General features: G+C 38.2%; 1 long non-coding RNA gene across 2 annotated transcripts in view; it reads right to left on the bottom strand.

Annotated features, from left to right (window-relative positions):
• LOC311436628 overlaps positions 1 to 27560 on the bottom strand; it is a 61538-nt gene that overhangs the window by 29504 nt on the left and 4474 nt on the right. For both annotated transcript variants that reach the window (XR_014692976.1, XR_014692977.1), the window contains exons 2-3: positions 3085 to 3229; positions 1463 to 1558 (exon numbers count right to left, since the gene is read on the bottom strand). This is a non-coding gene — a long non-coding RNA (uncharacterized lncRNA). The remainder of the gene's footprint in view (positions 1 to 1462; positions 1559 to 3084; positions 3230 to 27560) is intronic.

Raw genomic sequence — 27560 nt, 5'->3', positions numbered from 1 at the left:
ATTTTTTTTCTTAATCTTGACTTTTCTTCAAGTTGTTCTGTGTTCTCTGTTTGCTCTGTTCTTTTTGGGTTTGATTTTGGAGAGAATTTAGATTTTATTCTTTTCCTTCATTTTCATAGCAAGCATTCTAGGTTTTAGTTTTTTGTTAACCTAATTTACTTTCTTGATTTGTGTTTTGTTTTGTTTTCATATATGTATGTATATATATATGCTTACTTGGGATGTATTTTTCCTTTGGACTGTTTTCCCCTCTTCCCAATTATATCTTTTTCTTTCATGCTGTTTTTCTTTGCTCTTGCTTTCCACTTTGTTCCCCTGCTAGTATGTTTGCTTTTCAGATTGTGCAACTTCTTTAGGCTATGACTTCTATCAGCTGCTGGTACTGAGAGGAACGATATACAATGGACTGGTCCTCAGGGACCACTGTTTCAATGCTCTGAGAATGCACCGAGGACTCAGGCAGACCTAATCATATCGCACAGTTTGATTGCAGTGTGATTACCCCTGGAAGAAGGGTTGTTTTCTTTCTCCCACCACAGAGAGGTAGGTAGTCAGCACTGAATAAGAGAAAATTTGAATGACATCAGACAATTGAAATACTTTCTAAATAATGGATCCACATCCTGGCTATACAAACTAAGAATGTATTCCTATTATTGCTGAACTCCTCAGGAGCTATATTGAGCCCTCGGAAAGGCCCTTTCACAAGGGAGGAGATGTGCAAAAGAAAGCATTTAAAGAAAATTAACTTTTTTTTCCCCAGAGTTCTAGAGAGTAGATGTAAAATGGCAGCATGGGAACATATTCCTTGGTAACTACTGCAACTCAGAAATGTGGTTTATAGAAATATACTCAAAATAACATATTCTTATAAATGAATGGGTTATACCTTATCCTTATTTTAATATGGACCAAGCTGAGATTCCTGTCCTTTTCAGAAAACAGAAGTTAAAAGAAAAAGAAAAGGACAATTAGGAGAAGGCTATTGTTTCAACTGCAAAGATTCTTTTTAGGGTAGTTTTCACTGGAATGCCAACTGCACAGTTACATTTAGACCTTAGGTCTCCAGGCTAAACAGAGTGATACTACCCTGTGCAAGGAGGAAGGCACAGGTCATCCCACTCAGCTGCCATCACCAGAGAGAAGTACCCAGGGCAATTCTCCCATGGGAAGAAGGGAGAAAGGAAGATAGCAAGCAGGTGGGGAGGTGCTGGCAGGATGAGGGCAATGCTGGTAAGATCACATTGTTATACAGTGTCATCATATCCCAGTAGCTAAAACAGTAGCTCAGAAGTTCAAATACACAAGTTTAATTCTCTGCTTCATTACCCACTCTTGAAGTGGTGCTGGGAAAATCATAAGATCCTGTGCTTGGACTGTATTTAAGTAGCTTACTGTTATTCATTTCAAGGGGAATAACACATGAATACTTGTCAATCTCTAGAACTTGGTTTCTTCATACCAAAATTTTCCATCTCGGGGACACAGGACTTTCAGCCTCCATGACCAGTGACCAGGGACAAAGATCACTTCAGGGGGACCCAGGCATCTGCAACAACTGCAGACAGGATGGGATCATTCCACATTCTTCTACATTGCTCTTTTCTCATCATACCACAGAGATAATATAATCTTAATTTTATGTGATTTATGTGGATTCTTTTATTTGAGGGGGGTTGGGGGAGGGCATATCATCACTAATTTAACATTTTGACATCATTATGGCTTTTATAGGAGCAGGGAGATTGTAGAGAAAAAGCACATTTGTTTTCAGTGCAGTAGCTCTGACATAATTGGGGAACAGAGTGAGACAGATAAAACTCATATGACAGGTAATTGAATATTTCTATGAGAGTGCTCAAAAGAAATTTCTTTGTAAACAAAATAATCTTAAGATGACCATACTGGGGATCACAAACTTAAAATAAGCAATAATATAATTTAGAATTTATTTGTGAACATCCAGGTATTTTATACTTTTCCATAAATATCACTAGCACAAAAAATGAGTGTTTATTCATTTCCCAAGTATTTGCATTATTGCTTGTCTAGAACACCTGGGTTATTTCCTCATTCACTTTAAGACCTTTCATCATCTCTTTATCTAATCTCAGAACAGCATGGGCTCCTACTTCCACTCATCTATCTTATGTGTTTAGTGGAAGTTAATAGTGAGATAGGAAGAGGAGTTAAAGATACAATTTGAATGAAAAGCAATGATCAAAATATTTGGTACACTATTTGGAGAACAAAATGAAGGCTACAATTTAAAATGCTTCAAAGACTTTCTGTATGATGTTGACTAGATAATGTCTACATAATAACGTACATTATCTTCTTGGCCACCAAGGTGGCAATTTGCCACATGGATACTATTGTTCAGTTGTTTGAGCAAGATCCTGGAATCACAAACTACAAGACAAACGTGAATGGCATTTGTTACAAGCTTTTCCTCAAATATATGAGACTACACTTACACGTTTCTTTTTAAATGGATTTGTGTTGCCTCTGGTTGTGCAGAGATTGATTCCTATGAAGTGAGAAAGCTCTGGTGTATCACTTTGTAAGACTGATGTGACAACATGATAGACATGACTTCATGTGAACATGTTATTAATTAGATTATGAGCAAAACTGAACACTGTCACGCAGTGAGGGAAGAACACATTTCTAAGGAAAACCTGGCTGTGCAGGTGAGCAGTGGGAGAAGTTCCTGCTCAGAAATGAGGCACTTGGGCTTTACTCAAGGATTTTCCTGCCCCACTGGTTATGATATTTTTCCATGCTTTATCTTCTTTTTATGTACAGCTTTGTAATTTTTTTTAGTCACCGAATAGATTAGTGAAGATAGTTCATGCTTTACATAATAACAATGAGGTACTGCAATAAAGGGCAAAAATGTTCACAAGCCTATTCCATTCTTCAGAGGGAAACTGGAACCCTATGAAAGATACATACATTCCCTCTTAAAGCTTAAGAGAGAATTAGATTCATGAAACTAGTGATTCAGATAACCAGCTGAGCAGAAAACAATTTAGTACTAGATAAAAAGAAATGATGCACAAAGTATGTTATAAATCTTACCTTTTTCTGGAGGTGAAGCCAATAACCCTTGCAGGTGGTTCCACTTTCATGGGACTTCAGGGCAGGGCTCTGCACCCCTACTCTCTGAGTGGGGATAGTCTTACTTCCCCCTCCCCTCCTTGGCAGAATGCAGCTCTGACATTCCCTGGAATAAAACAAAGATGCTAAAATTGTCACTTTTCTACATTAGTTACAGAAGAACAATCAGAGGAGCTTCTTAAAGTCTGTAGATGAGCTACCAGATAAAGTCCTCATGGGCTAGTTTGTAGAGGGGATACAATAGGGGGAAAAAAAATAACTGATCAGTGCTTGCAGGTAAAAAAAAAAAAAAAAAGGAATAGTGACTACTACTTGCTGAGGCGGTTGAAATACAGTTCATGCATTTATGCATGAACTAATGTATAAATGTTCATTTATGAATGAACTAAATGATTCTATGATTCTAAGATTTTGATAATCTAGCACCAAAGTACTAGTGGCATTTACTTCCAAAAGGATTTCATTTTGTGAGAGCACCAACCTTGCTCAGATGTACTGACAGTGTGGGGTAACTGCCTGCTTCCTCTGTCCCTAGTCACCCTCTGCAAGAAATATTTCTCTGGGAACATGCTGGAACTGTGATCCTAGCTCCTAAAGGTCCTGGGGTATGGAAGGCATGTGCCAAGTTGGTCACCTCTCAGCTGAGGCCACAGCTCAGCTGGCATTTTCCTCTATATTGCATTTTCAGACATAATATCTAAAGCCCACCCAGCAGCAATTAGGGGCCTATGTACACAACATAAATATGTTGGTGACATCTCATTCTGTTAATTAACTGAAGCACTGTATCACCCTGACGTGGCTATGTTGCTTCTGGATCCAGAGTTCAAAGGTTTGCTGCTATTTAAGATCCCCACATCCCACTCAATGTGAAGCTGGGTATACTCTGTGTCTCTCATTAGTCACAGCAGATTTTGTTTCTGCACTTTACCTAACATGGTATTTCTATTATTTATTTACCTCACTGCGGTGCAAATCCTCATGGCCATACATCCTCATTATTGTTCTGTCCTTTTATAAAACCTCCACCAAGTATTCTCTGCTTCTTGTAGATTGTGTACAGGACTCCTGAGTGTTGAGTAACCTATCAGATGATTTCTGAGCTTATTTTGAAGTGAGTAACTAACAGCAAAGCCACTGCAGTACATAACTAATGAGAGCGAGAACCTTCCTCTGGGTCTCATCTGCACTCCCATATAGTTTACCCTTATTGCCATCACTTCATTTGAAATGGGATTTTATTGCAGTGATTCCAATACTGTCAAACTCCCCACTACCACCGCCTCCGCCACCTTTGAATAACTAGCTTCAAGAAGTGCAGATGGGACCATTGACTAAATTGTCCCTTATTTTGTCTGAGCATTTGTTATTCATTGGTATTTTCTGAATAATCTGGATGAGTAACATTCAAGCTATAGACTGCTCACAAACCATTCACTCCTGCTATCAATGTTCATTACGCTTGTTGTGTGACTTGGCTGCCTAAGTTTCTGCTTTGATTTTTAAACAGTAGAAGAACAACAAGGGAATATGACCATGAATTTTCACATAAAACACAATTTTTTGCTAAAATTCATTGTTTTGAGACCTCTGCTGTTCAGATACCTGAGAGATTCCATGTTTTCCTTGGAAATGACTTAAACCCTCCTCAACCCTCCTGGGGAGTTTACGTTGACAGTCCCACCAGGTTTATGATTCAGTGGTGAGGTTTCACTTCCTTCATATCTGAAGACTTTTCTTGATGTGAGGCAGATAAGAAATGATTATGGTTACGTGTTAGCAGCATGAGAGCAGCTGTCTCTGCAAGATGAAGAAAAGCTTGTGTGCTCACAAGCTCCTCTGCTTTTTACTTCTCACTGCATTAATCTAATAAAAGATGTTTCTTTTTGTGATAAACTCCACTCACTTTCAGAGGAAACACAAGGAAACTGTGGCATTTGCATATTGAAAAGAATAGAAATTGTTGCATGAAGCTCCCCAAAGTGTTGATGAAAATAGGAACATTTGCAGCTGCCAGTTAAATGAAGAGATACGAAACTTTGTTAGTACTTTGCCAGAAACTGGAAATCAGTGGGGAGCAAGAACCCTGAGAGCTCTTCCTGACACAGGGGGCTGATGAATGAAGAAGCCAGTGCATTTAGAAATACCACAAAATGCTTGGAAATGCCAAGAAACTAGCACGCATTAGAGGTCAATTCTCTGGACTATCAAAAGCCCTGGAGGAAGGGAAATGGTACATTAGTGGCAGATGAGCTATGTTGTAAGAAAGTGGTGGGGATTTTGTTTGTTTGTTTGCTTGTGTTTTTATTTGGTTGCTTGCTTGTTTTTCCAGTTCATGATGTGTCCGATGCAGTAAAATCAGGAACAATGAGAATGCAATCAAAACTATGAGCAGAAAATTATATTGCCATATTTAAGTATCTGCATCAGATTCTGGATTTGAAAAGGTTAAGAAGAAAGGGATCTGGTCCCAGCCATCAAGAGCAAAAAGCGTGTTAAGGGCATGTCGAAAAGTAGCTCAACAGTGCATCCCTGGCAGTTCAAATTGATTTGGTTTTGAAAGTGTATTTTTTCTGCAATGCAGCAGTAGGTTAGGGAGCAAGAAGCAAAGAAGTTGGACAAAAATTGAATGTTTCAGGAGATATGAATGTACTATGACAAAGTGGGAGCCATCAGTTGTTGTGCAAAGCAGTACTTGCCAAAAGGAGGGGATGTGAAGAAATGTTATGCTATGAAGTACCCCCAGGCTATGTTTGAACACAACTGTGAGAAAGCTGTTTCTATTGCTCACAACATTCTTTCCGTTGTCCAACCAACACAACAGCCAGTGACCACTTCCCAGTATTCATGCAGGTCAGTCACACAACCATCCCATCTATACACCTCCCACCTCTGGGAATAGTATCCTGGTGGCAAAGGAAATATTCGTTCACAAATTTTGAGATAGGTGACCAATTGTCCACACATTTTCTATGATCACTTGAAATACAGAAAGTTTTAAATAAGGTTTCTCACATCGTTTTCACAATATGTGGATCTATTCCTAGCAGAAATGCTTGTCTTTCTTCCTGGAAGAGTAACATAAAAGTTTACAACCTGATTTCTACTCGAGACGAAACAAGGAACCTTGTTTTTCTCAGGGATATCTCAGCTGAAACATATGGCATATTTTAGTTTGTGTGTACCTAAATCTGATAGCATCTTTACAGATGTTATAGTAAAGACTGTTTTAATATAGCTTCATATCACCATCTGAACTATCTTAAAAGAAACCTGTTTGTACATATACAAGCCAAACCCTCGTGCAAAAGATGTTGTCATGACAACAATGAAAGTCAGTAGATCAGTTAAAATCATCTCAGATTTGAAGCTTCTCTTTAAAAAAAGGAAGCTGACTACTCTGACATGCAATGAGTTTGTAAGAGCAAAGTGTGTTGCCTTTCTGGAAGAGACTGTACCATATTTTATACGTATATTTTGATATATTTGGAGATTATGAGTGCCAAGTGATATTACAGTATCATAATTAAAGTACTCAAATCTCCAGCAATTAGACTGAAATAAGTTAGTTCCTGGATTTTCTGGAAACATAATCTCTCATGCCAATCCAAAAATTTTCATGGAGAACTCCCCTTTTCTATCTTGCCACTGTGTGATTCATAAATAAATAAAAGAATTATCTTAGCATTGATTGGTTCAGAATTCTTTAAGATCAGTTTATATAAAAGTGTAAAGGTTTTAAAACGCTAAATTATTCAAGTTATTTAGCAATCTGGTATCAGATAAACATGGAAAGCAGAAAGCAATTTTAACCAGAACTCATTGACTTGCAATGAGAAATGTGCAGGAGACAGATGTTCCATTTCACAAAGGATTTTGTGGTCTCCAATCTCGACTTCATTCTGAATCTAATGAAACATAATAAAATTTGGAAAAGAAAATACTGAAAAGATTTTATTTCAGATTCACAAAACCATTTCAATTTGTTTTAACCATTTTTTCACCCTTTGTATCATGAAGTATCCTTGACTATTTTCACATCTGTGATCTGTCTTAATCCTTGGCCATTCATTTTCCCTTCCTAATTTCTTCTTTTAACTCCTCATTCTCCAATCCAGTTCTTTCTCTTCCTATTCCACTGAGACCGCTTTTGTCAAAGTTTTTCCAGACCTTTGTATGTCTTACTTTGTTACCAGCTCTCCAGCCTTGTTTCTGAAGCCCAGAAGCTACTTCTGACACTCAGCTGCACTTTCATCAAAGCTTGGGATTTCTTCACTTTCCCTGCCTTCCAACTGCTGCTTTAGGGCAGAGAAGTCCTTTGTAGTCCCACCAAGTTCTCCTTCTGTTGCCATCTAGAACTAGTCTCTGAGTCACAAGCACAAATATAATCACCATGTCTACACTGACTCATTAACCTACTTGTCTAATAAAGCCCACTCTATCTACACCAACAGGCATGCCTCTGACTTATCTTTGTGTCAGTCAATATCTCTGTGACTCACTCTGTGCCACAGTGTTCATGCCAAGGAAATGGAGGAGTTGCACCACAATACTGCACAGATTTCACTTGCTGGTTCCATAGTTTTCCAAAGACATATTCCATTTTAAACCTAGAAATTGTTATTTTTCAAGTTATGAATGAACAGAAAATAATACAGAGATAAACACCTCATCATTTTTCTTCTGAATATCCTGAGTACTGTGCTACAGCTAGGAGTCCCAGAGCAACATGACTAGAACCTAAATACACAAAATAGAGAGAAAAGGATTATAAAAAGAAGAGACTTGCCTAAGGTCACACAGCAGCTCAGTACCAGATTGCTTTACACAAAGAATACAAACCCTGTATGCATAGATTAATGTACTGTCCTACTGTCCTACCAACTCTCTACAAAGCTAAGAAAAATAAAAAGAAATATTTTTAAGCTTCTAAAATCCAGTGCTGAGATCATTCTTGGACATAAAACCTTGGTTTATCATTTATTTTATACCAGAGCTCTTTTAGGGGCAGATTTCTAAAAGTGACCAAGCACCTAGAGATGATGGCAAGTTTCCAATTGCATTTCTAAAGATGCTTTTATAAATTCTTTCATGTAGTTCTCTATAGAATTTAGGGTCTACATTCATTTCCTTTTCTCATCTTTCCTTTCTTTCTTCAGTTTTTTTTTTTGTTTTGTTTTATTTTATTTTTTGAAGTAGATTATGTGGCTCTCGAGAGAAAAGCAGTCTTATAACACTGAACAGGATTTTCAGTCTCAGAAGCCCTAAGAAGAAATACGTCCATCAGGTCCTTCCGTATCAGCAGAAAGAAATCAGGCTCCACAAAAACAACATTGCTGAATGTCATGATGGTCTGAGGCTTGAGGCTTGAACTTCACTGCTGTCGCAGGGCTCTGGAGTAACAAATTCCCTAAATTATAATTGTAGGTAATCAAAAATAATGTCCTCAGTACACCCACTGCAGAAGGTTTATATACAGGTTTCTACAGCAGCATGTTACGTGCCTTCTTAAGCAAAGGCATTTTGGCTCTACCATGTCAAAACTTGGAACTGTACCTGCATAAACAAATGCTCCAAATTTTTGGTCCTTGTTGCCTAGAAATAAATGGCTTAAAGGAAGCACCCTGACTTTGCATAATACTGAGGACCCAACAGCTTCAAATGGAAGTGTCTCTGGTTTACATGGTGCTGATGTTAATTCTCTCACAGATTCAGCAACCATAACACAACACAGCTGCCTCGGCTGCACATCAGTGATACTGCTGGAATAGAGTATGTTTTTTCAAACCCTCAGATAAAAGCTTCTCTAGGAATGCAGGCAATGATGATGAATATTCCTGTCCCTATTAGAGTTCTGGATATCCTCAGAAACAGCACTGTGTTGGTTTGGTGATGCACTGTTTCTCTGAGTACGGCTATCATTACTTCTGTCTGCAGACAGCAGCAGAAAGCAGCTTGTAATGAGGCCATGTCAAGATTTGGTGAGCAACCTCAATGATTAGCTCATCTCTTGCCTGTGCAGGGAGGAAAAGGGAAAGTAATTAACTTCAAGCCCAAACCAATACCATTACCTTAGCGTTGGCAGTGTGTTGGCAAGGTACTGGTGCTGCTCATTTATAATAAGTAGCAGCAGTCTCCTTCCACGTCCTGACTGGGCACTTTAACTGTGAAGATTGGATTAAATCATGTCATACAGGCACTGCTGCCCACAGCATCTGACGGCTTTGATGTAAATGAAACAGGAAGCCAACGCTCTCTGTAGTGAACTGATGTGCAGAGAAAGTGAGATCTGTAGAGATGGGATTCAATTGTGGGAACTTTGTGGGTGTTAAATGAACCTGCTTTGGAGAGCTGCCAAGGGAGGAGATGCAGGAAAATCTGATGAGAGATACCAGGCATGAGAGTTAATTGTGTTTTGGAGGTTGGAGAAAAAAAGCTAAAATTAAACCATTATCAAAGAAAAGCCTTGGACAGTTTGTTTTAAAACAGAGTTAATGGCTGGAGCCTGCAGAAAACCTAATTAAAAGGGAAAAGAAAACAAATGAGGTTTAGGACTGTGGCAGTGCATTCAGAAATAGTTTTATATATGGATTTTCAGCTGTTCTTTGCTTTATTTCTGTGACTGAAAAAGCCATTATGGCAAAGTACATTAAAAAGGTTTCTTAGTGAGGTAAGAGCAAGGTGTTTTGTATAGGGTTGCAGCACAAAGCTCCACTGCTTATTTTGGTCATCAGAAATGAGAGCTAGAAAACAGATTTTTCTCTCAGAGGTCATTCTGAGGCAAAGGGCCTGGCTGCTCCTAGCCTCAGTTCACAGCAACACAGAAAGATTGGGGCTGCCAACAAAAACAGATCAGAACACAAACACTACAACTGCCCTGAGGTGGGATGTATGTACCATTTTTTTCCTCAGCCCTGTGCCTATGGATGGCAGTTATACCATCCAACTTTATATGTCTGTCCTTCAGATGTTTACATCTAAACACATCACCCTGACCTACCTCTATATCTAAATAAGAGATGGGCATTTCAGAGGTGTGATTCAGTTGGCCTAGATATCTACTTTAGGAGGATATGAATCACACCTTTAAAATGCTTCTCTGCACTGACTTATTAAAGGAGTCCAGAAAAATAGCTTTTGTGTAACTATATTCACATTTGGTCAGCTTTAACACAACCCTGTGAATCACCTGGAGAGGTCGCCGAGCATGGATTTGAGCTAGTTTCTGACTTTTTCAGCAATGCAAACCTTAGGGAGAAGCAAGGATAGCTTCTCTCTACTGCAGTGCTCTCCACTTTCTGTGCTCAGTGGGGGCTGAAACAGTTTCCAGCAAAAGTTAAGCCAAAATTTGAGACCTTATGAGTACCTCAGTTGCCTAGAAATACCTCTCCTGTTCAAAAATGTGCCCACCTTCCTATTTTGGCCCTACATAAGGCTTACCCTACACCTTTATACTCCTCAAATTCAACCTTATACAATCATCTAGGTCAGCCTTAAGCCTTTGCTTTGAGAAATTCATATGAGAACTTTGCTGGCATAAAGATTGCTTTGGTCTATGCAAAATCTACCTACTGATTGATTCTTCTTTATGCAAATCAAGGAGAGAGGTGTTATAACTGGTTATCAGAAATGTTTCAAGTCACTCGCTATTACACACAAGTGTAATTTTATTATCTTCAGAGCTGTTCTTCATGTTCTAAGGAACATATTAGAGCACCAATGTCATTCATAGATGACTGCTTCATTAGCTGCTCTAAATCACCATCTATTCCAAGCCTTCCATAGAGATGAAGATAAATGATGGTTATTTCTGGCTGCACCAAATCAGGGTGAAATAAGAAACAGAGGAATTAGATATAATGAAAGACCAGAAGCCTATCTAATATACTGACTTGTCTCTAGTACTGGCTAATATGATCTTTTTCAAAATCAGGCAAAAATAATCTTTTAATAGTGAATGATAGAATTAAAAAGGCTTATCCCCAAATTTTATTGCAGATCTTGGGCCAGTGTCTCTTGGGCCAGGAGACATTTATACCCTTTGTGTTCCTGTCCTAGTTTAAGATCCTTATCTTTCTTCAGTTCTGCCTAACTTTTGATTCAGATGTCCCCTTATGCTCTTCAGATGACTCTCATAAATTCTTCCTCTATCTTCCTGAATCATTGTCATTGCCGCAATATCCCACAGTGGTCTAAGATCTGAAGAAAATTTTCCTGGGTGACAGGACTATACCATTACTAATTACATCATGCCTTCTAAGCTGATGAACTCAAAAAACTTTTTTTTTTTTTTTTTTTTTTTTAATAAGCATTCAGAGAGCAATTATGAATATTTTCCTCAAACTATTGTTACTAAAATTCATCTTGAGAATCCCAGGCAACATCAACTTGTGATGTCAACTTTATTTTGAAACATTACAGTAGTGTCACATTTAATTTTTTTTAACTGTTATTAATCCAAGTGTGAATTGTCTCCATGAAAAACAACATCAATAAAGTGAACAGCAATGTAATAAAAATATCAGGAAAAAAAAATATCAGGAAAAAAAAAACAACGTTGTTTGTAAATTGTCTGTGGTGAATTATGGACTGATATATCACAATTTTGTCTAACCTATTTAGATGATCAAATATAAAATTATCTCTAGAGAAAATCTGAGGAAGAAAGGAATAGTTAACTGATCTGGTTAGATCCAAATATGCTGATATACCTAAGGATCTCATTTATTGATACTCTCAGAAGTTAAGCATCCAAATACATCTGATGAACAGCTTCTGTATCTTTGAATCTCATCTGTAAAAGTGGATCACCCTTCTCTACTTCCTAGTTGTGATCAATATACTAGAAATACACTCAGGTGTAAGAGCGATGTAGCAAACACCTCCAGGAACAGCTGTGTTCTCCTCCTCCTCTGGAGTGGCTGAGGTTGAGTAGGCCCTATCTCGTCTGCACCTGAAATTTGGGCTGGCTCTGATGGAAACCCCATGGGAGAATGATGATCTATGCTCCCTCCTGCACTGTCAAAGAAGCACCAAGACAAGGCAAGACTTGCGTAGCAGCCACGTAGAGGGTGGGGTGGGAGTCTGACTGAGACCCCTCTGAGCTGCAGGACTGAGCCACTGGAAGAGCTTCAGCCTATCAAGAGAATCAACAAAAGCTTTGCCATTGATTTCAGCATAACGATTTTGCCAGTTCCCTGGGGACACACTGCAAACTGGATCGCACTAGAGGATGCAAGTGTGCAGGCTCTAAAAAGCCACACAAGAGTTAATACAGCCGAGTGTTTGGTCTCTGTAACAGTCACAAAAATAATAAGTGTTTTTTTACCTTTCTCTCTTTTGTCAGGAAGAATTAAGCCACCTGGAATAATTAACTCACAAAGGCTGCTTGTGTAAGTGCTGGCAGACAAGGAATGTTGAGCTAGGAAAGCTTCCATAACAAACCACTTGTATTAAAGAGAAGATTTTTAGCAGATTTGAATAAAGACAAACAGAAAAAAGACAGCAATCATGGAAATGTATGCTATAATCAGAAATATTTGCAGTTAAGATGACATGAAATCTACAGAGAGTGATTTATCAACTTTTTCGTTTATGAACAATTTGTTTTTCTCAGTAGATTTTTCTCTCTTTTCAAAGAGACAAATGCTAATTTTAGTTTTTCTTTCCTTCCTCTCCCTTAATAGTTTGGCTTTCCTTCCAAAGCTTTGCTAGCCTTTTATTACTGTTGTTTTCACCTTGTGTACATTGCACTGCCCACACACTGAAACCTCCACTTGATCTGTGTGCATGGGCAAAGAGCACCAGAAGAGCTGTGAATGATGGAAGCCACACAGAGGGGCAAGCAGCACAGTGGAGCGCCAGGCAGGGGGGAGGCCTTCCATGAGAGAAAGAAAAGTTTTAGCATTAGGAATGCATCTGCAAAGGTAATACAATATGGGATGGGAGATGGATTCTGCTGTCTCTTCTGGGGAGAGGGGAACAAGGTCGTTCACATGGACATGGACGGGACGGGACGGGACGGGACGGGACGGGACGGGACGGGACGGGACGGGAAGGGAAGGGAAGGGAAGGGAAGGGAAGGGAAGGGAAGGGAAGGGAAGGGAAGGGAAGGGAAGGGAAGGGAAGGGAAGGGAAGGGAAGGGAAGGGAAGGGAAGGGAAGGGAAGGGAAGGGAAGGGAAGGGAAGGGAAGGGAAGGGAAGGGAAGGGAAGGGAAGGGAAGGGAAGGGCTCACATGTGCATGTGGGGACCATCTTCATCTCTGGGATGCTGCAATGCCAGAAATGCAGTTATGAGTTAGAATAGAGAACTCCTGTAGGGAGCTCCCTTCCTTTTGAAAGGAAATTCTGGACATAGTTTTGACAATTTTTATTTTCTCTGATGGCTTATTAATCCTCTGTGTTCCTACTTGTTCATTTTCCTTTTCTTTCTCTTCCTTTCTGCAAACTACATCCTCCCACATGTAGCAAGTAGGCATTTCTAGATTATTAATGTATTATGCCAGCAGAAAGATTTTCATATCTCTCACAGGTGTTTACAAGAACATCTCTCCAATAATCTATGTTCAGTCACTGTGAAAGTACAGTTTCAGATTTGCCCTTGAAATGTGAAACAATCAATGTTGGCAGCATTTATTCCTTCCTGTCAAATATTTTTCTCTTGTAAACTCTATAAACTATTTAAGAATAATGTCTTATGACAGTGATGCTGCAATCCAATAGGTCCTCCATTGCTTTCTAATTTGTCTTACATTTCTTCAAATCAAGGGGTAGGGAATCTAGAGGATACCAGTGGCAGCATCTGGTTTGATCATCTCATCACTAATTGGTCCCATGATTAGTGCAGACAAGCAATGAAGAAGGTAGCTACAAGCTTCTAATATTTCTAGGTGAGGGCAGCTTCCAGACCATCTGTTACTTGATGTAGCTACTAACATATTCCACTTCTCATCTCTTTTCCAAGGTAACCTCCTCAGAGGCAGGGCAGGATTTTTATGGTTTTTATTAAGGTGACATATTTTTGCATAGTTAACCCCAACTGAAATATTTGTTTCCTGAAGCAGACACCAGTTTGCCAGGAGGTTTGTCTACATACCTCCACTTGCAACATTATCATCCCAGGACGACAAATAATTATTTAAAGTATTTTAATGCTCCTGAAAAGTCCAAGATTATGCACAGAAACTTCAGTTTTACAGTTGACCAATGCAACAGCATAGTCCGAATTTCCCTCAAACATCACTGGACAAACTAACAAAAATATTGAAAAAAATAATAATAAAAGACATAATGGTGGTTACATATAAGAAAAACCCATAAAGACTTGTTTCTCTGAACATGTTTTGACAGTAGTTTTATAAAGGAATTTGTTTCTTTTTCAATCTGATAGATTGATCTCAACCACAGTATGGTTTTGAGGACAAGTTGCTTCCCATAGTTTTATGAAAATAACATCAGCCCATCTATGGAAACCTTGGTTTAGCTCTGAGTTTCCATGAGCACAAGTTATCAGCAAGCATAATTAATTTGCCAGACCATGTGCCTGGTTAGTAAAGTGCATACATTAGTATTATAAATGTTGATCATATCTGATGTTCCTGTTTCTGAGGACAATGTCTGCAGGACTTTCTCCTCCACAGTGATATTCAAATGGCTCTTTTTTCTCACTGTTTGAAGTGGTTGCAGAAAAGTAGAGCATCCAGTTCTGCTAAGTGCTGAGGAAAATCAGAGAGAACTTCCTGGAGCAGGGCTGATACCAGTGAATAAGGAACACAAGATGTTGCTCCACAGAAACATCTCCGTGCTTTAAAGGAAGAATGGTAAAATTATAACCAGCACTGCAAGAGCTGACAGCACAAGGCTGGGTTTGATCAGATGGGCATTGTCCCAGTTCTTTGTATTTTGTGTAGTCTAAAGAATTCCAAGCAAAATCTTAATTCAGTTTGCACTTTAGATCTGCCACTCATTTTAAAAGCCTTATTTGGAAGAGACAAGTACAACCTAGCTACCTGTCATTTGTCTTCTTCAGAGGCTCAAGAGTTCCATCTGTACTAGAAATGGATCCTACCTTTCAGCAATGGCATAAAAAACATGAGACGGAAATCTCTGAAAGAATGATGAAGAACTGAAGTGAATAGTATGGAGACGATCCTCAGTAACTAGACCGTCTGCTGCTAGTCCTAATGCATTTAACTGCAGTGGAGAATACTCTGCTGGCCCTGATGAATATGCGTTAAGTGCCATTTTCAGTACATTACAGCTTTTTAGACAGCTGCTCACTCTTATTGTCTTGCCTGTTGCAGTTTCCTTTCCACTGTCTATCCTGAAAAGTTAAATATAGCCATCTGCAATACAGCAGTCCTGGCAAAGGTACCACTTGTTGGATCTAGTATGTGCTTTTATTCTCGTCAATTCCTCATTCTTTTTGAACCTGATGTATAATCCCTTGTAAATGGGTCCCTTTATGCTACAATTTGGAGCCATTCCATTTGATAATTTATCCTATCATCACTAGTTAACATGATCCCTAATCTCAGTAGCTTTAATCAAGCTTTTTATCAGAGGTACTGCTTAGAGTTGTTTGTATTAATAATAGTTAAGAACACTGACTAGGAGCGATAGCGTCTTCTGTCTCTGTGCCCAGCCTCTCCAGGTGGTGACCTTCTCTCCTGTACAAAGCAGTGGCTAATGAAAAAGCACCTCCACCTTTTCTTGTTTTCAGGTTCACACATCCTTGAACATATACTAGTTTAAAGTTTGTTTGACATCTTAGATCGGCTGAAGGTTGTAAGTAATTTAAAGTCATTCATCTAAGTCAGCACCTAAAATGAAAGCAGTAATGGTTTATTCCATAGGGAGTTACTTGTGAGCAGCTAAAAGTGTGTAACAGTCCATTGCACAGTGCAAAGCCGACCTCAGTAGAAAGTAGATGAAAACCTATACAGAGTTTAAAGGGCATCAGCAAGTATTCATTTTACCCTAGACAGTCAGTACAGGGGCCACTTGTCTTTTTATCAACGGTATCTGATAACATGAAGAAATTAATAATTTACAGAGGGCAGGCAGTACTTTTCCATTGCAAGCTGCGTACAGAGGAAGAAAGAACAGTTGGCACACACCAGAATGCTCCCCACAAGGTCGTTCTGCCTCAGTGCTGCAAATGTGTTTCTTTTTAACCCCTTCATAATCATGAAAAAATGCAGCTCCAATCTATGCATATTTTACCTTTATGAAGTGCAGAAGACAGCCCACATGCTGAACTGCATGCCAGTCTTAGAAGCTGTGCAGTTTTACATCTAGTTATTCCTTGGACCGGAGTTCTTGTGGGAAACCCTGATGCTTTGGGGACAAGCTGAAGGTTTCCTTCAGCCCCATGGAGCTGGCACACCAAAACCTAATGTTTTTTTTAGTGGGTGAAAGAACTGACAAAACCTGGCTTCACTCAAGCTATGCATCCTTTGCCCACCAGCTTTGCCATTCTGCTTCATCCCTCCATGTCTCCTGTAATATGCCCCAGGGCAAGGGACACCTGCAGTGGCTGCTAGATCATTTGATGTACACACATTCCTATGGTCATTGCCAAAACAGATGCACTGTAGCCACCTCTGACCAGCCTTTTCATCAGTCCCTGAGGTTAGACACTGCCTTTTAACATCTGGGGTTGCAACTAACCCTGAGCTTTCAGTGGCTCTTTCTTCTTTGGATGGAAATATTTGAGGGAGGAGAAAATGGTCAAGCAGAGCCATGGTGCAAGGATAGCAGTTTGCCATGTCTTCCTAGGAAGCCAGACTAAAATGATAAAAAAGCTCACCCAGACCATACATAAATGAAATATAATGGCTACATACTTGAAAGAGCAGGAAATTATAACATCATGATTCTTACAGAAACACTAACCTCTGCTACATGCTCAGCACAGTCTTTGATTAAATCTGTTAAATCTGTAGTCTATCACACTTCCATTCATGTCGTTAAACACATACCATAAAATGTAATAGATGAGCAATACTGAAAAAGTATTTGAATTTGTATTGTTTGCAGTTATAAAGATTAAATAAATACTTCGAATTTGTAGAACCTGCCAAAAATACAGAGACATATTTAAACTGCAAGATACCCAGTTTTATGCATACACGATTTCTTCATGTTCCTGGTGAAAAAGTTTTTGAAATACCACCCTAAAAATGAGGTGAAGTGGAGAAGAAATCTGAAGGATTCCCATGTATGACATTTGCCGATTTGTTTCTTGATTTTGTTTAATTAAGTCATGTGCATTTCTGGAAGAATTTTTAATGCAATTTTTTTTAACAGTAGCGTGAGAGCAATGTCAGGCATGGAAAATCTGCACTGAGATACCACTCCAAGCAGGACAGGATTTCATCAGGCTCAGTTGAAAACCTCTACTCATGCTGCATGAGTATTCTCAGAAGCACAACCATTTATAATTTTATAATTGGCCAATCAAGACAATTATTTTTTTTTTCCTTTTCTTTTCTTCCTTCGAGCTTAGTTATTGAAATGTACTTTTGTGATTCATGGAACACTCTTTATGTGTCATTTTTTTTCCCTGATGATATATCAGGTTTCCTTGTAGGCTTTCTGTATATCCATCTTCCTTTTTAGATCGTGGGTAGAGGGAAGGAAGAGAATTATGAAGGTACCAGGCACTGCTCCAAAGTTGAAGCTGAACTAAAGTTTGTACTTAAAGGAGGGGGTTCAGTCTTTTTGCTGTGCACAAAAATACTGTATCACTGCTAAAATTACAGTACTTCTGACTATAAAATGGATTTTCTGAGAATTTACAAGTAAACCCATTAATTAGTTTGAGTTAATTGAAAATAGGTCATTTTGCACCTTCTGTCAGACTTTTATTTATCTTTAATGAATTCTGTTATAAAATACAGACCCTTCATTATTCATATATCATCAACAGTCTTTGAAGCCTTTCCACAGGACATTTTAAAATCAATTATTTTAGGAATTATGCCCCTTTTGCTGCTACTCCTCAGAGCTGAAATTTCTCATTTATCAGCAAGAGATGGGAAAGGAGTAGCTTGGGAGGTCCTCAGGAGGGCTCCCCTCCTCCACAGCTGCCTCCCATCTGGAAAGGCAAAGATGCCATGAAATGAACCATGTATGAATCAGTTCAATCAAATGGAAAATTAAATCCCTAAAATGCCATAATCATATTGTTGTTACTCAGCATCACTACCAGAACTAAGGTCAGGCAAGCAGACCGATGTTTGGTGTCTTAATATTACTACATTTTTTGGAAGCTGAGGGTAGTCCTATATTTCTGGGGTCTAAAATGTTAACTTGTGAGATGACTCTACCCTTCTTATCATATTTTTCTCTACTTACAAGCCTTTACTCATTTATTACTACATGGTTTAAGAATTCACATCTCCCAGATGCCTTGTACTAAATGTTATGCAAACAAAGAACAAACAGCTCTCCCACCCCAATAAGTTTGCAGTTTAGTTACAAAAGAAGAAATGAAAAATGGTAAACCAAGGGTAAATGTGGGAAAAAGATTAGATATTTTCAACCTGGATAGTAGTCAGTGACCTCAACATGCTACTGGCCACAGCAGGGAGAAGTATTGCCAGTATTGCAGCTTAAGGGCCAACAGGGGAGAAAATGTATGTGAAGTGGATAAGAAATATATCAAAGGTGCAGGAATCTAGACAGTTGGAGATGGACAGCAATATGGTGAAGTGCAAGAAGAAGCATAAATGATGGGATGGTATCCGGCATGAGAAGAGGATTGCCCTTCACACTATAAGGAAATGGATGGAAAGGGAGTGGCTGAGTTACCAGCAAAGAAAGTGGTCTTTCAAGGAAATCAAAAGAAATTTCTTTTAAAGAAAGTGATCAAGCATCACCTTGTTAAACTCACAAGAAAGAAGAGGGAGAAGGTGAGAGGGAAGTGCTGGTCTTTGCCACCCAGTAACTGATGACAGAACAGAAGGCAATGGCAACGAACTGTGCCAGGGGAGGTCTGGACTGGAGAGTAACATTTCTTTACTGGACCAGGATTACAGGTATTGTATGCCCCATGCCTGTTCAAGAGGCCTTTGGATAATGCCCTCATGTCCTGCCCTGGATAGGTCAGGAAGTTGAACTTCATCATTTTTGTATGTGCCTTCCAATGGTACTATTCTGTTCTGTTCTATCCTATCCTATCCTATTCACAACAAAAATAGCACACACAAAACAAACCCCTGGTTTCCCAGGTGATCTACATCATGTCCACACTGAACCCTGCTACAGAGCAGAGCCACCAGCTCAGATGCAGCACTGGGGTTTCTTCCTCAAGCACTTTCTTAAGACAACACACCCAGAAGCACCAGGCTCTTCTGATGTGTTCTAAAACAAAAGGGAAAAAAAAAAAAAAAAAAAAAAAGGGAAAAAAAAGGAAGTTGAAACAAATACCTGTAGTCTGAGGCAGCCCTGTCATCCAGTCTGTTAAAGATGCAGATATCAGCCATTGCTCCCCACCCATTCAAGCTTTCTTTCCAAGGGAAATTTGAAGACATTCTTATTTTCGTTCTGAATTTCTTTTTTGTTGTTTTGCAATTCTAGGTCCTCCCACAGACCACAAAACGCAAATTTCAAAGCAGCTGTATTTAAACTCGGTCAAGAGATAATGCAAACAATTTTTTTCAGTTAAAAAAAAAAAAAAAAAAAAAAAAGATAGAAAATTAAAATACACACAGTCGGTGATTGTTAAAATAGTAGATCATCACATAAATTTGCATTAATTACAGAAAAGCTGAAAGTACTTCATTAAATACTCTCATAACACAGTAACCTCTTCAGAAAATTATTTCTGGGATAAGCATGTAAATAATTACATACTCTCTGTCCTATGTAGTTTTATCTGCCTAAGCAAAGGAGAACGGAGTGCTATAGATCAAGAGCACTCTGATTTTTGAGCAATTGATTAAAAAGAACAAGCATTTTAATGATGTTCATCAAAAGTGCTGTACATATATGAATTGTATATTCAAGTATGTGCGCATTTGAATGCCTAAACTCAGTTCAGTATGGAAAAATCAAGTGTATAAATGATATATTGTTAGGAATCAGCACTGAAGGTAAGGATTTGGGAGTAAATCTGATTAATTTCAATATAAATGAGCAACGTGATACTGCATGCAAGTATGAGGATGTAATTGGTCCATGCAGGTCCCTGTTGCCATAGTCATACTGACAACTTTGTATTCTGTAAGGAGTTTTAGTTTAAAGAATGGATTTATTCATGGTGCAGTTTCAAATTAATCTTTATTCTTAGGAATTTTTATTTCCACAGGATTTGGGCATTTCAGACTAATTAATACTCTTATCCTCATAACTATAGGCTGAAAGAAGACAATTTTCCTTTTGTAAAATGTTGTAATTTCCATAGCTGGCTAATTCCATATTAGGAAGAAAACTCTTAAATTCATGAAAAATCAGAGAGAGAAAGCCATTTTGGAATAACTCGTAGGTTGGAGCCAATTCATCAGGTTCAATGGAGAACCATTTTTTTGCCTGGAGCTTCCATAGTCTGTAACTGAAGGACAGGTATGCCATAGCTGAGGTGAGAATCCCATTTTTCATTTTAGTTCAGTCATACTGGCTGGATCTCTTTGGTAAAAAGTCTGGTGAAAGTGTTTAATTTCAAAAGTGATGAAGAAATGGACGGGTTCTGGGAATAGGTTCCTATTTTTCCATTTCTTCCAATGAAATTGTTATTTAGCTACATACCACTTCTGAGAGTTGGGAATGTGCCATTATCTCTAATTTTCGATACAACCTTGAGGTGAGCAAAGATTATGTATCCCATCTGAGACTACAAAAAATCTACAACAAAACAAAAATGAATTGAGTATCCCAAATCTTGGCCATAGATCTGGCAGACTTTGGTCTCATGCTAATAGGAGGAAAAATATTATAATTACCCACATGACAATTGATGTGGTAGTAACTTTTCTTCAACAACGGGAGAAGATTTCCATATTTCCAAGTGGTAATGGAAAACCTACTTTGGCTTTCAACCATGCAGGTTCTTCTGTTCTTCACTTCTGTATTTTGAGTCAGCTCAAATAAGAAGGGGTTACTTATCAGAATGTTTGCCAATGTGTTTGGTAAGACAACAATGGGCAAAGTGCTCAGCCATGAGATAACTAGTGTTGGTTGGAGAAGTTAATTTTCAGAATGACACTTTCAGGCATCACCTTAAGAATTTCAGTCCTGAAGGATGAGGGGTAGGAGGGAGACAATCCAAAACCATAATGAATGCTTTGGAAAGGGAAGGTATCAGAGCATACTTAGTTTGTAAAAGCTCCTTACATATCTCAGCTACAGTAGTAAGCACTCAAAAACTGTACATCATACTTTCTACTTTTAACCAAGAAATGCGTCTCTAGCACATTTTCCTCCTTAATGTGGGAAACATCAATGTGCATCATTCATCTGTGTATTACTCCTGAAGTGACTGTTTGCCTCCTTCCTACCCATAAAAAAATTTTCTCTTCTTCTGGTAGTGTTGGTCCCAGCACTCCACTAGTGAATGAAACCTCCTGGCTAACATTTATTTCTAGATAAAAACCCAGTTCTGTTGGATCTTTTCTCTCCCTCTCCTAAAAAACAAGTAAACACTTAACTCAGCTGAATTGCAACGTAACAGCTGACTGTGCAGGCCCATGCAAATCAAAATGAAATCTTAAAAATGCAGATGTAGTCATCAGAGTGCTAATTAGTGATTTGGCTGCTGCCTCTCCACTCCAGATCTTCACTTTAATTGTAAAACACAGGGGGAGGAAGTATCCTAGGGTCATATTCCACCTGGTCTTCCCAGGAAAGTGAGCATAAAACACTCTTTCTGTGCCTGGATAGGATCCATGCTGCCTCTGGGAAAGCAGGACTGACAGATCCTCTGCCTCCAGGAGGGAAATACCTGCCCGAGGGCCCCAGCCTATGGAGGTGTGTGAGCAGAGATCTCAGTGGCAAAGGGAGGTGCAAACACTTTCTCAATGTCACCAACAAGAGCAAGGGTACTGAGGCCACCTCTCCATGTGTCCCTCTCTCTTCATCCACCACTTTCTCCTTCACAGCCATGGTCAAGACATTCCCTTAGCTTGACTCACATCGTTTTAGCTTTCATTGCCCCTTTTTCATGACACTTTTTTTTTTTTTTTATGTTGAAGAGATATCATGATTACTACATAACCATCATTCCAGTTTTGTAACCACCTCTAAAGTTAGTGAACTTCTTCAAGTCAAGACAGGAAAGACATCTTCAAAACTAGTATAATCTAGTGATTCTAGTGTTACTGTAGCCATAATGTTAAGACTCACAATATTTGCATATAAAACATGCATAACAGATGCATTAACTCTTACCAGTCTTCGTGCAACCATGACAAAAACTTTACCCACATCATGAAAAAATAATTTCAATTAATTAAAAGATTTACCTGAATATATTCATTGTATTTGACCTGTACATTGCCAGTTTTCTCTGTTTATTTATATCTTGCAATATAAACGCCTTCATTATCAGTTATCTGTTTATAATATGACATCAGTTCTTAAATTATTTTGTTCTTGAATATGAAATGTTCTTATCTTTAGAGACATTTTCTTAGTCTTTATGATTGGGAAGAATATGAAAGCTAAATTTCTAAAGACTCAAAAACCAGGAAGAGAGAGGTTGTTATTATATAACTATTCTTATGGCAATGGTGAGAGATACAGGTAAAGCTGTAAATTTGAGTAAGTTGCCCTACATTGTTTATAAAAAAAAATAAAAAAAATAAAAGCAAAGAATTAATCTCCTCCTTAAGTGAAAATCAATGTACTTTTAATGGTACCTCTATAATTAAACTCTTCTAAGTCTGATGTTCATTTAGACTATGACCATTTTATGTCACTCTGGTAATACAGGAAAGTCTTAAAGATGTTGCAAAAGGGACAGAGAATAATAACAATTAGAGCCCATACACTTGAATTATGTAGCTCTAAAAAGATATGTCCTCATTTTCAGGGCTGCAGAGAGAATTTCTATTGAAGTCAAGTAAAAAAGAAACAGAAAAGAGTAGAAGACAGATTCCAATAAAAGCACTTGTCAGATCAGCTCTATTAATTAAGCATAAAAAAAAAAAAAAAAAAAAAAAAAAAAAAACAGATAAGGGACGCTTTAGATAGTCTTAAATCCTCCTCAGACAAAACTAGTGGTCACAAAAATCTTATTCAGCAATATGTGAGAGAAGTTTCTTCTTCTCTAAATAAATGTTTAATGTTCTCCAGACAGCACAGATTGTAGACCTCTGTCTATGTATGTCTGTGAGTGATTTTTCTAACTGAACTTTTCTGAATGTGCAACATTTGGAACTCGATATACACATACAGCAAGCACTCACACAATACATGCCCGATCAATATTTCATGTTTACAAAATGATTTTTTTTCACCAGACAAACACTTTATCTCCTCTAGTCCTTCATCCTCTCTGTCAAATCCCTAACACAGAAAAGTCATCTTTAAATTAAGAAGTCATTTCTCTCTCCTCTTAGATACAGTAATAGTTTTCTAGTTGCTATGTGTTACAAATGGCATGACTCAGTGCATAACAAGCCCAGCAATCAGCAGACAAGTGTCTCTTGCTTTGCTGTTGTGCACTGACATTTTTGTGCCAGTTTTGCCAAGCACCCTGTGGCTTTCCTGATCTTGGGTACTGAGCTTTTGATCAACGCTGGGGGAAAATGAAGGGGAAAAATAAGGGATCTGAGATCTTAGCTTGGGGAAAAAAAAAAAAAAAAAAAAAAAAAATCTCCCCCAAGCAGCAAAGGAGATAAAATACAAGTCTACTGTAGTAGCAAAGGAAGTAGCTTCCTACAAATTTCCTTGCAAGATCAACTACAAAATCTTTATGTGGTAGGTGAGACAGACTTATCAAGATAGAAATGATTAAGATTTCCCATGATAGAGACAAACATTACAAATTCAGGGCAGACTGAGCCACACACTTTGGATCCAAGGTTTGCTCAATGTAATATGCCACACTTTATGATTAAACAGTTGAGTGGGTGGGTATGCTGGTTGAGTTGTTAGATAGAAAACAGGTCCCCTGCATGCTCCTGAAGCTAGTCCAAGCCTGTGGTCTCTGTTAGAGAACTACAGGTCCTACGGTAGCACTCAGCAAAACTGATTATCCCTGGGACTGTGCTTCCAGTATTTCAATATGGGTATGCTGTAACACATGGTGTTGTAAATGGGCTTTTTCAGCAGCAACTTATTGGGATTTCTATAATATCCCAATAAACATTGAGCCTGACTGCTCCTCTACAGTATTTTACACCAAATCTCAATTGCAAATTTCAAGAATACAGTACCTGATACAAAGTCAGATTGCAATAATGTTCTTAATTTGCCCAAGGCCTCTGTCATGTCTTAGAGCATCTTGCTACAGAAAGCAGCTTAAAGACAAAACCTGTGAAACACAAAATCTGTAAATTTTAATGCTTGGGTTTCATTCACATGATAGTGAAAGCCTGCATTTTATAAGCAAGCCCTAAAATCATTAACTCCGGTTCTTTTTTTTGCTCCTCCTCAAAGTTGCAGTACTTATTTACTTTGAGTTTTCAAGGAAACCTTTCAAGAGAAAAAGTCTTTAATTATAATTTTCAGTATCCACCTGATACAGAGCTAAGTATTGAAAATTATCTATATAACTATCAACTGCCATGAAAACTATGTTACTTTTAAATATGGCCTCCAAAACAGAGATAAATAGGAAAGTCACAGAACTGGAGAAATCTGAGTTTGCTAAGAGGTTATACTTTGATGCACCACAAGAACAGACCATCATGAGATAGTTCTGTTATGAAGTTTTCTTATTTATTTGTTAACTTGCCCCTAATATCACAAACTTTATGGAGCAAACAGGGTAAACTTACTTCATGCTCTGGTATTTGGTACCATAATCTCATTCCATAGAAATAAGTAATGGCATTGAAGGGGAATTCAGAATACTTCAGAAGGGTCAAAATATGTGATGTTTCTCCTGTAAAGAGTATATAACTACCGAAGGAAGGAAGCAAGGAAGGGAGAGAGAAATGATCACTCTTCCATTCTCACAGCAAAATTCAGACATAAAAGTTTAGGAAATAAAAAGTGATTTAGGTTTTTTAATGGTATTTTTATTCATTCCAACCTACTTTTTTGGTAAACATGATTTCTTTAATCTCTTTTGAAATAGGCCCATTAAACCTAATACACTTAACATTATGTGATCAGAATAAATTGGATCTATAGAGTTAGACCCTCTAATGCAGAGTCATAAGGAAAAACTATAATAAACTAAGCCATTAATTCACTGCATCATCACTTCTCAGTAGCTAAATACTTGGGTGGTATAAATTTCTGTTGCTTGTTTTATTTGCCTTGGATGATCTTGCTGGCACAAAAAAGCAAAAGAGCAGTGCAAAGTTTTTGGAAGTTTTCTGATATCTATAAGAAGATCCTTAAAAAAATCACAAGTTATCATTTGACAGTTAAAAATAATAAAAATTGATTCTTGGATCAGATGTTAAACTTCCTTTCTCATATTTTCTATTTCCTCTTCATGACTATGAATCAGTCACCTGTACTGACAGAGAATGCTGACAATTCTTGCTTAAAACAAACAAACAAACAAAACAAAACAAAAAAGGCAAAATCAAAAAGGGGTCAGTAGAACTGCTTCAGAAAGCAATCCCTCATTCTCTTTAGATCAGGAAAGCAATGGTAGAGGAATGACAGGCAGGCTGAGATGGAAGGCTGTGGAATGATGTATCTGGGTAACATGTTTAGGTATCTGGCTATATTCCAGCTACAAGGAGAATACAATATTATTTGGGTTGGAAGGATTATTTGTGTGGGTAAGGTTCAGCCCTAGATTGCAGGTCACTGGATTGGTAACTCATTCTGGAATGTACACTGGATAGAATCCCATATTTATTATTTGGGCTATTGGATGACTTACTTGGTCCCAAAAGTGAGGCACTTATGAAACAAAGAAACATGAACAAACACTTAAGGCCCTAATTTGTACCTTCTCAATGGTGACCACAGACATTGGTGTTTGGGAGAATAAATCTCCTCTCAGCTGTAATGCTGAAATAAACTATGTAATAAATCTAGACTTGGGGAGAAATCTTTATCTTACATTATGTGTTTCTGTGAGACTTGCACTGTCTTCGCTCAGTTATCAGCTCTGCTACATACAACCTTGGGACTTAGGACTAGTGCTCTAAGGGCTGCAGCTGTTGTGCTAACTGCTGTGGTGCCAAATTTTTAGACTAATAATGGAAGGAGATAAGTCTTTTCTCTGAAAAATTGCAATTAAAATATATAAAGGATTCTGAGATACTGATGCCGAACCTAATTTTTCCAAAGCAGAAGGGATAACTATAAGACTATAGCCAAATCATGGCAGCTGATGTAGGATGACAAGAGGACAAGAAATGTCCTCCAATTGTCTCCTATTAAAACTCTTCCACATTATATAGAATAATATTCATTAAGGTGGAAGAGGAGACCAGGTGTGATTATGATTGCACAGAGCCCTTTCTGTGGCACAGAGATCCAAGATTCCAGTCTCTGCTCCTCTTCTGTAATTTTCCTCCAAAGTAATTTTGCAATTATCACTCAATATCATTGAAAAACTGACCTCTGTCTGATACCACAGACCTCTCCCTCTACAGTATATAATACTTTTACAGAAGTGTTGGAAACACAGCTCTGGCAGTTCCTCATTGTGCTGGGAAATTTGCACAATAAAGATGAAATAACACCAAGTGGGGATAATTTACTACTTTTAGTTTGACTCATGGGTGTGCAAGCAGTGATGATAGGCATGCAGAAGTCACTGTGTGAGTATTCGTCACACTAATTTTCTTGCATGCAAGTTTTCTTCTCTTCTGGAGACTGTAAAAGATGAGTGACATTATTTTTTGTTTTTTGTTTTTTTTGTTGTTGTTGTTTGTTTGTTTTTTATTTGTAGTTTTTTGTCATTATATAGTTTGGAAGAAGCTGAGCATCTGTACTTCAAATGACCATGAAAACGGAAGGTGGATGGGAAGCTGTGAGGTGGTGACAGACAAGCATCAATGCATGTTCAGTAGAAACATAAATGATGAGCAGTGAGGGTCCTTTCTGAACTAAGCTGGCCCACTTTTTCTATTCTCCTGCTGACAAGAGAAGTGTCAGAAACTTTCATCAAGTCTGACTTCATTCAGGGAACATCAGCAGGAAATTTAGCAAATAATTAGCAGTCAGAGTTTACTGTGAAGAATAAAGTTGCAGGGATATATTTTCTGTCTTAAGGTAGAGGCTTGATAATGAGGACTTCCAGTCTGTCAGTCTGTCGTAAAAGTCACAAATCTGTTTTCCCATGGCTTCTCTTTCTG

This window comes from Aythya ferina, assembly GCF_964211825.1.
Source record: "Aythya ferina genome assembly, chromosome: 4".
NCBI classification, from domain to species: domain Eukaryota; kingdom Metazoa; phylum Chordata; class Aves; order Anseriformes; family Anatidae; genus Aythya; species Aythya ferina.
The sequence above is the reverse complement of the archived record's forward strand: the minus strand, read 5'-3'. Positions and strand labels throughout refer to the sequence as shown.